This window comes from Pecten maximus, chromosome 17, assembly GCF_902652985.1.
Source record: "Pecten maximus chromosome 17, xPecMax1.1, whole genome shotgun sequence".
In the NCBI taxonomy this organism is placed as follows: domain Eukaryota; kingdom Metazoa; phylum Mollusca; class Bivalvia; order Pectinida; family Pectinidae; genus Pecten; species Pecten maximus.
The window spans coordinates 11,917,814-11,934,591 of NC_047031.1; positions in this window are offsets into that span (position 1 = coordinate 11,917,814).

A 16,778-nucleotide genomic window follows, 5' to 3' on the forward strand; every position below is an offset into this window, starting at 1 on the left:
CCATTATATACACTGCCCTATTTATACACAATAAAGCCTCCACTTCCTAGAGTTATCTCTCTTTGAAAACTCGCTCGTTTCTGACCTTTGCAGTGTTTGACCCCAACAAAGCAGAAATGCGCCAAAATACAAGGAGTGCAAAGATAAACTTTTGTGATGTCAAACTGATATGAGCAGATGCATATAATACTTTGAATTATTACAGCTTACAGTTGAGAACTTTATTTTAACTGTAAGATTCGTGCATAATACATTCAAATTTATCTTTATTTTACCAAAAGACATTATTTTTTCATTTGAAATTTAACTTCGAAGTCGGCCTATTATTTGATCTTGAGTCGGACACCAAAGACATACAAAATGATCATAACTCTGACAGTATCCAACTCTATATCATTTTGTATTAATCTAAAATACCTAAATTAGTTTTCTAGTTTGATTATAAAACATTACTTGGTTATTGATATTTTCATATAAAATTGTATCTGATGTTATTTTCAGTAATTCTATGTTTCTATACGATCCGCTTGATCATGGTAAACTCTCTTGGTACAGTCAAAGAAGTCGCGGATCTCTCCTATGAAGTCAATCTGTGGTCCACTTAATCAAACTATAATTATCCTAAAATAAGTGGCCACCTGGGTAACATGGCCAGCAGTCACAAAACGTTGGTCCGTTTAGTCAAGTAATTGGCGCGCGTCAAGAATATCACAATATTTACACATCTCAATAGAGCCAAGCTTATTCCATAATATTATTGAAATCCACAGGTAAGATTTTGACATGTTAATTGACAAATTGCTTACAAAGTGATGGTCAGCTTTCTTGGGGGTCTCGTCTTACTCTTAGTGTCTCAGTGAGACCCCTCCTCATATTAATATATGACACTGAAGACATAAAACCGCAAAAGAATTATTTCTTTTACATTGTTATTCATTTTTAGCTCACCGGTTACGAGCAACCGAGAGCTAATGCTGTCACCCCGGCGTCCGCGTCCGCGTCGGCGTCGGCGTCCCACCCCAAAACTTTAAAGTTTTTGGAGTAAGTTTTTGGAAAGCTTGTAAGTCCAACATTATACACCTCATGCCCTTCTAAATTTGTTTATACATTCATTAGAGGTCTAGGAGTGGTGTTATGGCAAAATAATGCAGAAAACAAATGTGATTTTTTCGCATCTTGCCATTTAGTGGACTTAACTTTTTTGGCACCAAAACCCACTTTAAAGTCTTTGGGGTCATTTTTTGGAAAGTTTGTAAGTTCAATAGTATACACCTCATGCCCTTCTAAATTGGTTTATACATTCATTAGAGGTCAAGGAGTGATGTTATGGCAAAATAATGCAGAAAAAAATTGTGATTTTTTTTCGCATTTTGCCATTTTGTGGACCTATCTTTTTTTGCACCAAAACTCACTTTAAAGTTTTGGGGGTAAGTCCAAAAGTATACACCTACCACCCTTCTAATTTGGTTTATACATTCATTAGAGATCCAGGAGTGATGCTGTGGCAAATCATGCAGAAAAAAATTGTCATTTTGGCATTTTACTATTTAGCGGACTTACTTTTTTTGACACAAAAGATCACTTAAAAAAAATTGGGGGTTAGTTTCGAAAAGCTTGTAAGTCCACACCCTTCTTATTTGGTTTATACATCCATTAGAGGTCTAGGAGTGATATTATGTGACATACAATTTCAAAATGACATGCTTATACATACATAAAAGATTAATGCATAGTGTGATTGCTGCCGCCGGTGAACTATCGCAATCATTGATTGCACTTGTCTACATTATATTTATTTGGTTTGTAATAGGACATTTGTGTTAACCTTTCAATAGGTCACATGGGTGTTGTGAATAAAAGTACAGAGGAGCCAACTTATTTGCATATCGCTTATTTGAATAACCCGCTTACTTGCATAAAATTCTCAGGTCCCGATTTTTTTCTTCTTTATCTTTGCATTTTAATCCCGTGTATTTGCATCGACTAAAACACCGACTCCCGTTTATATGCATATAAAAATTCCAAAAAAAATCGAAAATTTTTAACTGATTTTAGGGTATTTTTTTTGTGATTTTCCCATAATAAAAGTTGTTTTGAAATGTGTTTTAACTTACATATTGATTTGACACAATGTACAACGTTATCTTATCATTGGGTCACACTTCGTCATTACAGGTTACATTAGGTTGAAAACTCAAAGATTCTTGCAAAGCTCTACATTTATTTAGTGATTAATTTATGATGAGTTAAGTAAATACTGATATAGCATTCCATTAGAAATTGTTTAAAGCACATTGATCAGACTACATCGCAATGCAGATTTCTAGGTAGATGTAAATTTCAGTACCTGGAAAGTGCACGTGGTTGCAACTATCTGGTAGGGCAAAAAGTATGTTTTGTACCCAACCACTAAAATCTTCATTTCAAGAAATTAAACACTGACACATCTTTTATTTTAAAGCCACATACTAGCAGCACCCACACCCACCTGGAATTTTGATTTTAAAAAAAGGACAAGGATCAAGTTTTTGTATAAAACTATGTATGCTTCTAGATAATGGATAACTATACAATGTATATATACCCATCCATTATACGGGGTGTTGCCTCAATGCTGTGCAGTAATAGGTGTCTTTACTTGAATGATATAGTACTCAGTTCTGTAGAATATTTCTTTGTATAAGATAACTAGGCCTTTGGATTGTCTACTATCTGTTACCAGTTAGTTTTGATGCCAAAACGTGTTAGCTTAATCTCTGGATTAAACTATAGTATTGCTGATTTAGGGTCACACAGGAAAACAATAAAATTAATTAGATAAAGGGCAGCAGAAGTCTGAGAATGAAGCCCTATCTCCAGAGCTATTACTTAGTAATGAAATCTGTCCAGTTACCCAGTGTATAGCTTTAAATCACTGATAACTAGCTGTTGAAAAAATTGTTTTGGATATTGTGTGTAGTACCTTGTGTAAATATGGTAAATATCAGAAAACTTCTGATAATTTAAATCAAATTTGGAGAGAGTCTATAGGTTTCTAATTCATTAGTCATATGCATATATATTATGTAGTGATAATGTGCAAGTGGAAAGCATGTAACATTGATACTAATGATGATAAATTCAACCTGTGACCTTTGGTGACTTATATATCACTCTTCACATTGCTCTATGTTGTGACTTGTGCAAATGAAAAGGAGGAATGATGAAAGGACAACATAGATTGACATCTAAGATGAGAAATTCATGCAGATAGCAAATATTGCAAAATTAGGTCACTATGACCTACTTTTTCAGTAATTATGTTAGGGCATCAGAAATGGACATCTACGATGAGAAAGGCATGCCGATAGCAAAAATTGCAAAATTAGGTCATTGTGACCTACTTTTTCAATAACTATATTAGGGCAACAGAAATTGACATCTATGATGAGAAAGGCATATCAATGACAAATATTGCAAAATTAGGTCACTGTGACCTGTTTGTTCAGTAATTATATTTGGGCAATAGAAATGGACATCTAGAGTGAGAAAGGCATGCCAATAGCAAATATTGCAAAATTAGGTCAATGTGACTTACTTTTTCTATAATTGTATTAGGGCAACAGAAATGGACATCTAAGAACATTGCACAATTATATTACATGATCAGGTGAGCATTTAGGCCTATAGGCCTCTTGTATTTATCGCGAGACTTGTCACGGAGCCGAGAACGGGGGCTATAACAATGTGCTCTGCACATAAACTAACTACAAACATGGCCGTTGTTTACATATCAAGCATACCTGACCTTTGCCTAATAATGCTTTCATTTAAACATATTAACAAAATGTGCACGTAATGCCGAGGTAACTGAACAAAATAAACAAACATAGTTTATAATATTAAAATACTTAATTCTAAAATGTAGCAATATGCAAACAACAAAACATTGATAATATCTTAGATTGGAGAAATTGACAATGTTCAAAAGCTAACCAGCAGCAATCCAATAGACGTCCAGAAAAATCGAATTTCGAGTCTATTCCTTTTTCTTCTCTCGTTAAGTTCCAAAGAATCATTTCCTTTCCAAAGGAAATACTTGGGTTTTGCCAATTCCACACACTTTTGTGTTTTTTTTAATTTTTTTTTTGCAGAATCTGTCTGCGTTTTCACAGTACAACGCTTGCAGCGTTCCACCGTTTGGTATGGACTGTAAAACCCACCATTGCATTATCGGACTTGTTTTCAGAGAAACTTGGTCCAGCAGCCACTGTTATTATCTTGGTAATTCCCTGTATACTTTCATAAATTCACATTTTCTTTCAGTTTCTGATTCATGTTAATCTGTTAGGTATAAATCAAGTCCTAAAACTGTAAAAAGCTCAAAATGTAAACATTGATATATGAGTATGTGGCTTTAATGTTTATGCATTTAAAACCAGCATATATTAAGGCATCCTAATATTTAAGTATGAAATCGTAGCCTTGTTGTTGAAGTAGGGATACATGTATATGTACGTTCCTGGTTAAAAGGAGAAAAATAAAAACTGAAATGAAAAATAATGATAATAATAACATTCAGTAACCTGTGCTTTGAAAATGTTTTGGTGATTTTCGGATAGAACTAGTTTTAGCAAACGCCAACATTATTTTCTACTCGATGGTGTTCTGAGAGGTATCATGACTATGATTAATTTTAACAATTAAGTACTTGATTTTAAGAAACATCTTACAACTGTTTTTATTATCAAAGATACTGTTATTAGTTAAGAGCTGCACAAGAAATTAATTTAACTATAACTGTCCGACTTAATATCGAAGCAAATCTGAATGTCCGACTTTTGATCGAATTGTTGGTAAGTACTTTATTCGCTCTGTATTGTATAACAGGGAAAAAGACAAGATTTTCAGAATGTTAACATGAAGAAGAAAGTTTGATCTCTCAGACAGTACCCATTTTGTATGCATTATGACAATCTTCATATCCCGACGCATGGGTTACTGAATAGAGAGGGTGTCCGCCTTACGATCACTTTCAAACAGTATTTTACCATTTCTTGAAAAATACAGATGGAAATTACTTAGAGATTAATAATTCCTTGCTATAAAAATTGTTCAACAGACACTTTTTACCTTCCCTGGCACCGTATCTTGATAGTAATCCAAAAGTGTCATACCATAGAATTTTTCAAAATCTCTCATTATATTTATACACTGTATTACTAAATAAAGATAGAAATTAATTCCATGTGAAAATATCCTTGTGTCCATTAGGATGCATAATGACAGACTAAATGTTGTTAGTATTGTCTTTGTGTACGTATATTCACATAACACTGTGATGGTTGTAAAACAAAATTGCCCGAATCCTCATCAATGAACAAACCAGTGTCCATAGGGGAGGTTACATGTTTTATGGATAATACCTGATATAAATTAAGTCACCTGAGGGTGAGTTCTAATTATGTACTTGATCCCTGAATAATTTAATCCAATACTGGCCGGTCCCATCATTAAGTGGACCCCCCTTCCTCAGACGTTTTGACACTTTCGATGCCATCCTCCAGAGGTGTGCTAGTTGGGTTGATCAGGCCCAACCAGGGACCGGTCGGCTCTCGCTACCACTTGTTGGTTCTCAGCGTGCAGTGTTGCCTTTGCTGTTTCCACAACATCTTGTCAACTGCTGCATCATCTCGAGCAATAATTCCTACCTTTCTTGTTAGCTCATCTGGTCCGAATGAGCTTATGCCATACTGTGGCGTCCGTCGTCCGTCCGTCTGTCAACAATTGACTTCTTCTTCATAACCACTGATCGGAATTTGACCAAATTTAATCAAAAGCATCCCTATAGGGTGGAGACTCAAAATTGTACAAATGGTGAGGCTGACCCCCAAGGGCATATTGGCAGGTATTACACCGCAGTCTCTCTGACCAATCCCATCCCCATCACTTTGAACTCTGGGAATCAAACTTCAAATAATAATATTGTTCCATAGTCTTTCCACATCAATTGGCCGTAATAACTTGTACGTGTAGTTGTCAGGATCTCGTTACGTTTTTTAACTTTGAATCCCAGCGGCTCTGCAAATGTACTCATTGCAACATTGTGATAAGTCTTGAGTCAAACACATCTTGGGTTAGCCTGTTCAAAGGCACTAGCATACAATACAGACAGTTCTTAATTGAGTAGTAAAACCTTTATAACTCACATAAGCTGAAAATCATATGGTCATGATATTTACTGTTATGATAGAATTATATGTACAATATGGAGTTTGGTACTTCACTCTCAGACCAAGGGGGATAACTCCATATATAATTAGATCATGGACCCCAGTCATCACTGAAAATTGACAACTTTATTTGGAATCATCTTCACCTTTAAGAATACAGGTAAATGAGTGAATCAAAGTCAATATTTTTTGCTTTAAGTTCTCATAGAAGCAAGTTAACCAATCAGTACGGATTGTATGCGAAAGTATTCTGGTAAGAAAATCATATTTTCCATTTAAATGGTAGGTTGATTGAAATGTTTAGGTGTAATGTTGACATATCTGATATTTTTTTGAAGTATATATTTCAAACTGTCAGAATATACTGATATTGCTGTACAGCGCAAGATAACCAGGTATTTTCTCAAAATGTAAACATGTGTGCATGTAAACATCCGTTAATGCAGCATGGAGACCTGTCATATCCTTAAAAGGCTTTAAACCTGTTGAATGTTGGGTTTTAAATTGTGTAGCAGGTTTGTATCTACAACTTAATCCAGCCATTCCTAAATAATCAAACTTTTGTCCAGGAATCCATCCCCTTATTTGGCCAAGTTAGACGATCCTGATCGTGAGGGACACATACAAGTCCCCATGGTCAGAAGCTCTTCCATCAGGAAGCCTGGAGGGTCAAATGTCAAGGTTTGAAGAATGAATGGTCAAGGTTTGCAAGGTAAAAATGTCAAGGTTTGGAGAGTGAAAGGTCAAAATTTTGAGGGTTAAAGGTCAGGGATTAGAGAGACAAAAGTATGGGTTTATAACATTGCGAGATGACAGGTCAAATTATGGAGACTATAGGTCAAGGTTTTGAGGTGAAAGGTCAAGACAAGGCGGGTCAAAAGTAAGGGTTTGCTGGGTGAAAGGTCAAAGTGTGGAGAGTCAGATATTAGAGTTTTGAGGTATATATCAGCATCAACAGTAATAAAGTGCAGTTCAACTGATATGAACCATCTTCGTGTTAAGTATAACCATACAATGTAGTTTATTTTTAGCTCAACTGGTCAAAAGGATCAAGTTGAGCTTTTTCCATACCGTGGCATCTATCGTTTGGCGTCTATCCATCAATAATTGACTTCTTCTTAACCGCAGATTAGAATTTAACCAAATTTCTTAGTATCATTATGTGACTGGCATTCAAATTTATACAAATGATGCGGCCTGAGGGGTGCGGCCAAAAGGGGTCCATTTGGCAATATTGAAATTACTTCTTCTCTGGAACTAAGGAATGTATGACATTGATATTTTAGTGGTAACAATGCCCTAGGTGGTTGGGATTCAATTTCATACAAATTATGGGGCTGACACCCCAGGGTCCTCAGAAGTGGGGCAAAAGAGAGAAATTTCACTGTATCACTATAAAGGACTTCTTATATTTTTGAAACTGCTGAGATCCCCACCCCTAAGGACGTAGTTTCTTTTTTATATCTTCAAAACCATTCAGATCCCATCTCCTTAACCATATACAGCAGTGCTGGGCATCAAGAGATGAACACAATCCTGATGTAGAAATAGGCCAAGAGGCCTTTCCCACCCCAAGGGACTTGGTCTCTTTAAACACTTCAATCATGTTGAGTTTGACTTCGTTTCTGTGTTATATCTTTGAAGCAGTTGAGATCCCCACCCCATAACCATATATATAGCATTGTTAGACTTCAACAAATAAAGCTATTAAAGAATTTAACATGAGCATTATCTTGACGTTTGCTCAAATAGATTTAAACCAGGTGAGCGATACAGGCTCTCTAGACATCTTGTTTTAGTATAACATTAAGGTACTTTTGTACAAAAGTAAAATAATTGTGTTAAATTAGCATGAGACAGCAAACATAAAGCTGTGGTTATTAGTCCCCTGCCGTTTGAAAAACGGGGGGACTATAGGTTTAACCTCCGTCCGTCCGTCCGTCCGTCTGTCCGTCCGTCTGCTGTCTGTCTCTCTGTCACGCAATAGTTGCCCGGACAACTCCTTCTACTACTCCGATTTTAATGAAACTTGGTATACATGATCAGTATAACATGTAGTTGTGCATCCCACATTCTTTTTCTTCGAAAAACCAATTTTCAAAATGGCCGTCGACTTCTCATCGGTTGAGACTTGTCCAGACAACTCCTCCTAAAGTACTACTCCGATTTTAACGAAACTTTGTATACATGATCAGTATAACATGTAGTTGTGCATCCCACATTTTTTTTTTTTTTAATTATTTTTCAAAATGGCCGCCGGCTTCTCTCATTGGTTGAGGCTTGTCCAGACAACTCCTCCTAAAGTACTACTCCGGTTTTAACGAAACTTTGTGTTCATGATCAGTATAACATGTAGTTGTGCATCCTACATTTTTTTCCGAAAAACCAATTTTCGAAATGGCCGCCGACTTCTCATTGGTTGAGACTTGTCTAGACAACTCCTCCTAAAGTACTACTCCGATTTTAACGAAACTTGGTATACATGATCAGTATAACATGCAGTTGTGCATCCCAATTTTTCTTTTTGAATTTTTTTTTTTTCAAAATGGCCGCTGGCTTCTCATTGGTTGATGCGTGTCCGGACAATCCTGAAGTACTACTCCGATTTTAACGAAACTTGGTATACGTGATCAGTATAACAAGTAGTTTAAAAAATGGGAAATAAATAGTTGCACTCCTGGGTCAGGCAGGGGACTTTGTATTGCTGTTGCAATACTATCCATCCTTGTTATCAGGTAAAATTGGGCCACAATATTGTACAATGATTACCTTTGTTTTACCTATAGTGTTGTAGATTATGTTCTGTCACAAGCTTAAAATGGAAATGCCACACCTACAACTCTGTTTCAGATGATAGCCACACACTTGACACAACTGCAGCAAAAACAGGTCAGCAGGCTAGTAAAACTGGAGGGGTACAAATGTAAACACGTTGGAGCATGGTCATAGACTTCTACAGGTGAGATAATTAGGTCACAGACTTCTACAGGTGTGACAAGTAGGTCACAGATTCATTCAGGTGAGAAAATTAGGTCACAGACATTTACAGATGAGAAAATTAGGTCACATACTTCTACAGGTGTGACAAGTAGGTCACAGATTCATTCAGGTGAGAATATTAGGTCACAGACTTTTATAGGTGAGAGGATTAGGTCACAGACTTTTATATGCGAGATAAATAGTTCATCAACTTCTACAGGTTTGAAAATTAGGTCAGTCAGATAAATGATTGAAAATTTTTACCGTTGGAATATCAGAAATTCTCAACGTAATAAAAACTTATATTAATTTTGTTTATATCATCACTTTAGTCATTTCACACAAAATATAGTCCAAAGTGTATATAACTGCAACATAATTAATTTCTTGGTCTTTGAAATGATGGGTACCTATAATATACAGTGAAACCTGACTTTACCGACCACTGACTTTAACAACATCCTGTAACATCTGACCATTATTACCAGAGCAGGGAACTATATAAAGGGGTACTTTGAAAACAAATTACATGTATGTGATGTTAATTTGGTATTTAATTCCTGATAAATTTTCGATTAGTTTTGACTAATCACTCGTAACGTATCTTAAATTGTAAACACAATTGGTGATTAGCCAGATACGAAGTTGTTCTACAATATTGGTTTCCCTATTTCAATACCTACTGTCATAAGTGACAATGATTTGATTGATTTCAATGACTCGGATGACAATGCTCCATTTTGTGAAATGATAACTTGTGTCAGGATAGAAATTGAACCGCACAAAATTACAAATGATGGAAGATTCTTCCGATGATGAGTGAGAACAAAAACTGTTTTGTGGGACAATTTAAGTGATATGGACCAGAGATCATGATGATATTGAATATGACGATACATGTGACTTATTGAACATGGATGTCTTGTTCATATTGGGCAAAATGCAAAATTCACTGTCATGAAAGGTGATAGACAGATATTGTACAAAATTGAAATAAGTATTCTCAAATAAATTGTTTTGCAGTTGTTGGAAAATAAGAAAAGTTCACACAGAAGTGTTAAATAATTAAATTTAATTAAATAATTATTCAATGTTATATAACAAGCCTCAGATAACTGATTGGGTATTTCACAATCCATACAGACTGAATATATTCCTGGTTTATTTTCCCATATCCACGGAAACTAAATTAATGAAGTGGTTTTTAAAAAACTTTTGGTGAAACCACTGCATGAGTATTTCAATTCATTTACACAATAATATGTGTAATTTAATGATAATTTAATAATATATGTTTATCTTTAATAGATTGAGTGTAGGACAGAGCTTGTGATTTCTATTCTGGAATGACCTGACCAAGGACCAGCTTGGAGTATTCCAGCTCATGGACACGAAAAACTTCCTAAAACAGAACATTAATTCTACCACAGTTGCAGTAACAGGCTGAGGACGCCTCCGCTCCCCAAAAACCAGGTTCACCAAGGAACAACACAAACAATACTTGGATAACACCCCTTCAGGTATATGTAGTATGAAGATAAAAACATTGTGACTTAGAGCTAGTCCTAATTATGGCCTCCACAACAAACAGAGGTTTACTGGTGTCACTCTGTCATACACAAAATCTTGTCTAGACTCCTAACTATTTAGCATTGTTCAGGTTCAACCAAAATCTGTATACAAATGTATGACTGTCTTAATTGCCACATATGCATTATTTAATGGACAGTTTTACTGTACACTGCTTCCTTATCAATGTATATTATGATACTTGATTAAAAGCTTGAGTTACATTCTTTATTACTCAAAACCACACCAAACAATATCAAATTTGTCAAACACATATCTTGTCATTATTGGATGATCAAAGGGAGATAACTCACTTATTTGTATCATATTTTCAATTAAATAATTATTAGATGTTATATAACAAACCCAAAATAACTGATTGGATATCTCACAATCCATATAGACTGAATCCTGGTTTGTTTTTCCCAGTTTATTACCATAGCTGTATATATACATGGAAACTAATTGAAGAAAGTGTTATCATTTTAATTGGAGACACTACATGTATATTTTTAATTTATTTACACAATAATATGTGTGTATTTTATGTAAGACAGAGTGACTGGCCAGGATGATATTGTAAATTATTGTAATTTTCCTAAGTACAGCAGGAAAAACAGACTTTTTTTTAGATGAAAGACAATCTAAAGGAATGAGGAATAGTGACAACAATGTACCTTTGTAGAATGTCACACTAAATGCTCAGACCAGTAACAATTTGTTGGGTAATGTAAAGTCAATTGTTAGCCCAACAGGACAACACTTCTGAGAATATTGATTAAAGATTAATGATTAAAGAGATAAAAAAAAACTGTATAGAAGAAGAATAAGAGGAATAATAAGAAACAATAAAATTCCATTATACAGAGGAGAAACAATAAAATTCCATTATACAGAGGAGCCCATTATTATTTGCATATCAGTTATTTGAATATCCCGCTTATTTGCATAAAATTCTCAGGTCCCGATTTTTTTCTTCTTTATCTTTGTATTTTAATCCCGTGTATTTGCATCGACTAAAACACCGACTCCCGCTTATATGCATATAAAAATTCCAAAAAATCGAAAAATTTGTAGTTCTTTTTACTAGTTGATGAAAAGTCTGTAAAATGTAGTGAATTGTTGGATAGATAAGAAATCATATGACATATATATATAGTCATTGGATGTACGCATACATAAGATCTTTGTTTGTTCATCTTAAGCAATTTGATTATATTTTCCAGATCCATTTGCTGTGGGAGTCGTATATGGAAAGCTAGATCCTGATGACTGTATTAGAAGTCTGGTGTATTACATCTTAAACATAACTGATGTTCCTGGAATGGATATGTTTTACACTCTTCTGTTTACACATTTACCAGGTCATATTATTTAATCCTAAAATTGCGGACTATTTTTCTCGACCGACAAGACATGCACAATCCGGAACTCCTCGGACTTTTCCGCATTTAGACTTGCACAAGCTACAAGATATTAATATCTAGACCGACTTTTTTATTCGAAAAAAAAACAATTGAAATATAAGGATTGAATCTAGATTTGGTCGATGTCATGGGGTCATGAATTGAGTTGCTCTTGAGACAAATTCAACATGAACTGCTTCGCAGTTCATTGAATTTGATGCTTGATCTGGTCGATTTCATGGGGTCATGAATTGATTTGCTCTTGAGACAAATTCAACATGAACTGCTTCGCAGTTCATTGAATTTGTCTCAAGAGCAACTCAATTCATGACCCCATGAAATCGACCAAATCAAGATTCAATCCTTAATTACTGGCACTGCTTACCTGTCCGATACATATAGTTTCTCGGCACACAAGAAGAAAGGAAATATATATACATGTATTTTAAAAGCAACTGCTGCAAGATTTTTTGCTATAAATGAATTATTGTTTATGAAATCCATCTGATATTTTTCATAGGAAAGAAAAAATCTGTTACATTTTCCAAGGAAGCATTGCGAAAGAAAAAAATTCCCCTTCTCTCCGAGGACAGAACATGTAAGTTAGCTGTATTTATGAAGATTATAGATTTATTCAAATTAACCAAGAAACGTTAAACCATAGCAGTGCCGACTGAATATTCCTCATAAAGTAAGCATCCGGGGGAATATACTAATTATTTCCGTAATTCTTTAGCTGGTTCAAAGGACTATTGAGTTGATGTCATGGCATCAATCTTCCATAAACCTGTATATCACTATCATGAATAGCCGATTGGGTATTTATCAATTTGGTTTAGAGCATTCATAATCACAAAGTCTGGCTCCACAGAGAGCATAGGAGTGGAGCCTTATAGGGCAATTATAGGAAATTTCAATACTTCTATGTCCACTCTCCCGCCCTCCAGTATCGTAGCGGCAGGATTCCATTAATCAGTTATGGTTAAAAGTTGATACTTGAATGACAGACAGCTAAATATTGATGGATACCAAAATGAGGAAATATTTGTAATACCAAAAAAGAGAGTGTTTTGCCATGATTACTGAAAGATTCAAGCTCTTTGGGCCTATTCTTATAGATGTCCTTTGTTTCACTCCTTATAGTTTTTTTATCATTTTTAGCTGTGTTTCCGTCTCGAGGATTGCAGAATCTTGCTGGAAAAAAATTATGTTTCGCAAATTCTCTCCTTCAATGCCTCAGGATCACAGATCTGCACAAGATTCTACTGCAACACACATGCTCTGGTAAAGTAAAATATTAAAAGAAATATAAATTCTTTACATCATCTAGTTAAATAAGTGTGCTGCCAATTAAACCTTGTTATGTGTATCAAAGATTGCACATTTGCACTAGTTACATGAATGAATTGAAATTTGTTTTTTATTTTTATTACCGTTTCTGTGTGTAACATCTGATCTCGCTGTTTCATTTTGTAGAGGTGGACTGTTTTGTTTGCAAGCTGAAAATTTTCATTGAAGAAGGACCTCTATCAGCAGAAGAATTATGTGAAGACATGAAAGGTAAATGGTACTCATGTATATGACATAGCAAATTATATATTACTAGTACCGAGGTATATAGTACATACATGCAGTGTATATCAAATGTAAATACATCATCAGTTTTAAGGAAATACAGTATACATTGAACTTTTGCAATTATATACACTGTTATGTTTTTAATTTGTTTGTAATTCTATACTATACATTCACACAAATATGATTATGATCTTGTTCAAACTGAACTGGTAAACCTGCATATTTTCTTTCAAGTTATTCCTTTATTTATTTTGGATTAGAACTGTGGCCAGATTTTGCAGTGGGACAACAGCAGGATCCCCATGAATTTTTGCAGAAGATCTTGGGGAAAATACAGGACAAGTGTTTTGGGTAATTTGAATTTCCAATTTTGTCTCTATATCCATTGAAATTATATTTTGTGTGATAAGGACACTGTGCTAATTATCAAAATAAACAATTGATATATTAATTTGTTGCTCACCTGCCCTATAAATTCGTCATTCTGTTGTTCAAGGTAGTGAATGAAGTTACCTTCATTCAAGGACACATTGACCAGATAGGCTAAAATCTTAGCATGCCAGGCAAACAACTTTCTTCAAATGAATGATCTTGACCTGCATTCAAAATCACGGGATCAAATAAGCTAAACATTTCAAACATGCAACTTCTCATTAACCAAGAGGGCCAGGGAGTTGATATTGATTTTGTAGCATGCTGGGGTGAAGGGCCGCCAAGATTGTTCAAATGAATGACCTTGACCATGATTTAATTATGAAGAGTTAAATTGGCCAAAATATTTTAAGACACCTTTTCAAACAACTTTGAGACCTTGAAATCTTACATTTGGTCTCTGATACACTTGTTCTTGATAACTTGTTAGATATAATAATATATCTAGCTAGATATGTCATATGTCGTCCTCGCTTGGTATACCTTCCTCGATACTTTATGTACAAAAAGGATCACTGGATTGCAGATGAGAGATTCTGGCCCATTGGGCCCTTGTTATTCATTTTTCATACTCTGGGTAATCATATATCTCACTTATATGTCAGAGTATAGTGATATTATGTCAAACTTGGGAAACATTTTGTATATTCAATAGGAAACTACCATGGAGAGAAAATGTTAATTTAGTTTTCTTTCTTTGCAAATAACATGTAACAGTATATGATATGTGAAACTACAATTATTAATGTTTCAGAGTGGTATTTCATTGACTAAGAAATATTATTCTTTTAGGTATGATGGTGGTGAGATAGCTGCCCAGGATGTCTTCTATGGCCTTCAAAAGAGCACAGGTATGGTAGGAATATTACCTGGGTAAGCTCCAAATGTGTTAAATTATAATAGAACATTCTTTTATAATAGAACATTCTTTTATATAGTCTACCCTACCGTAAAATCCTGTGTGGTTTGGGCGTCCATCAACATTTGCTTTAAATCGCTACAAGTCCTAAAATACTGAATGGATTTTAACCAAATTTGGGGGAACGTGGAACAGATTTTGTGTTAATAACGATTCTGACCACTAGGGTCAGGGCCAAATAAGGGAAATAAAGGTAATTCCTTAAAATCCCTACTAGTCTACAAGTTTTGAATGGATTTAACCAAATTTGGTCAAAAAGATCCTTGGGGTAACGGATACCGCTTAGTTTTTTTTTACTACAGTTAAGTTTTAAATTGTTGTTGTGCAAATTATACAGGTAGAGACGTTTTCAAGTTGTTGGGGGTTTTTTTTGAAGAAAAAAATCATCAATTCTCATTACATGTATCTGTCATCTTCGATAAAAGATGGAAATTCCCGTGAGGAACTTGAAGATTAATAAACATACACACAGTAATTGATTCTTGTTAAATTTGTTGGATAATAAAATGACGTGTATACCTTCTACATTTGTTAAACTTTGAGTTAATTAGAGATTCATCTGACAATCAATAGAAATCAGTTCCGAGGAAAGTAACAAACTTTATTTTCAAGTTCAAATTAGAAGCGGGGATAGAGAGAGGGCTTTTCATCTATGGTTTTTTCCCTTTCAGTAAAATGCAGTAGCTGTCATCAGATTTCAACAAAAATAGAAAGATACACAGATATCAGTGTTTCAATTGAAAAGGTATATATCTTGCATTAATTTTGCTTTTCATAAGAATGAATTTTGAAGCATTATAGAGTGTATGAGAATTTCCAAAAACTTTCTCAATAATAATCCCTGTATTTAAATAATTCTTTTGCTCATATATTACCTACCAGAAGTTTATCATTTTCATAACAATGTCCATGCCAAGCTTTATCATTATTTTCTTGTTTTGTGTGTGTTTATTTAAGGTTGATGACATTAACCAAGCACTGAAGGAGCATTTTCCCGAAGAATGTGTTGAATTTGTCTGCTCAAGGTAGTATCTATTGAAATGAAGGACTAGACATTTACTTGTTCAAACTTCTCGGCTATAACTTTTCTATGACAAACTCATACGTTTCTCCCTTTTTTTGTAATAGAGAAAATGAAACATTTGATATTAAAGAGAATGAAAAATTACGACAAATTCTTTGAATATATATAAAATCTTCTTACATACTTAATCATATGTTTCAACTAATTTATCTTTTTCTTCTGTGGAAGCAAAACCATGGCTGTAAAGGAACTAAAATTAATGAAAATTCCAAAAAATGTCATCATACAACTCAAAAGGTAATGTATGTTTACATGATATTATGATCACATCAATATATACATTATGTTAGAGCTTAAAATGTATTGCACATATTTTTGTATGTATATCAGTCACGGGTGTTATTTTTTCCATTAACAAACGTTCCAAAACAACTTAAATGAAATATAAACAACAACTATACAAATAAGAACGGTATTAATACTCTGGCTATACATTGCTTTACAGTATACATTACAAACTAAACATAGAATACAGGTATGATGCTACATTTTGAATAAAGAGCATAGTTCATACCAAACAGATTTTCATTTCATTGGTTTGATTGTTTCTATGTAATATTTCTAGATTTGAAATACATTACAAGACATCCTGAATATGG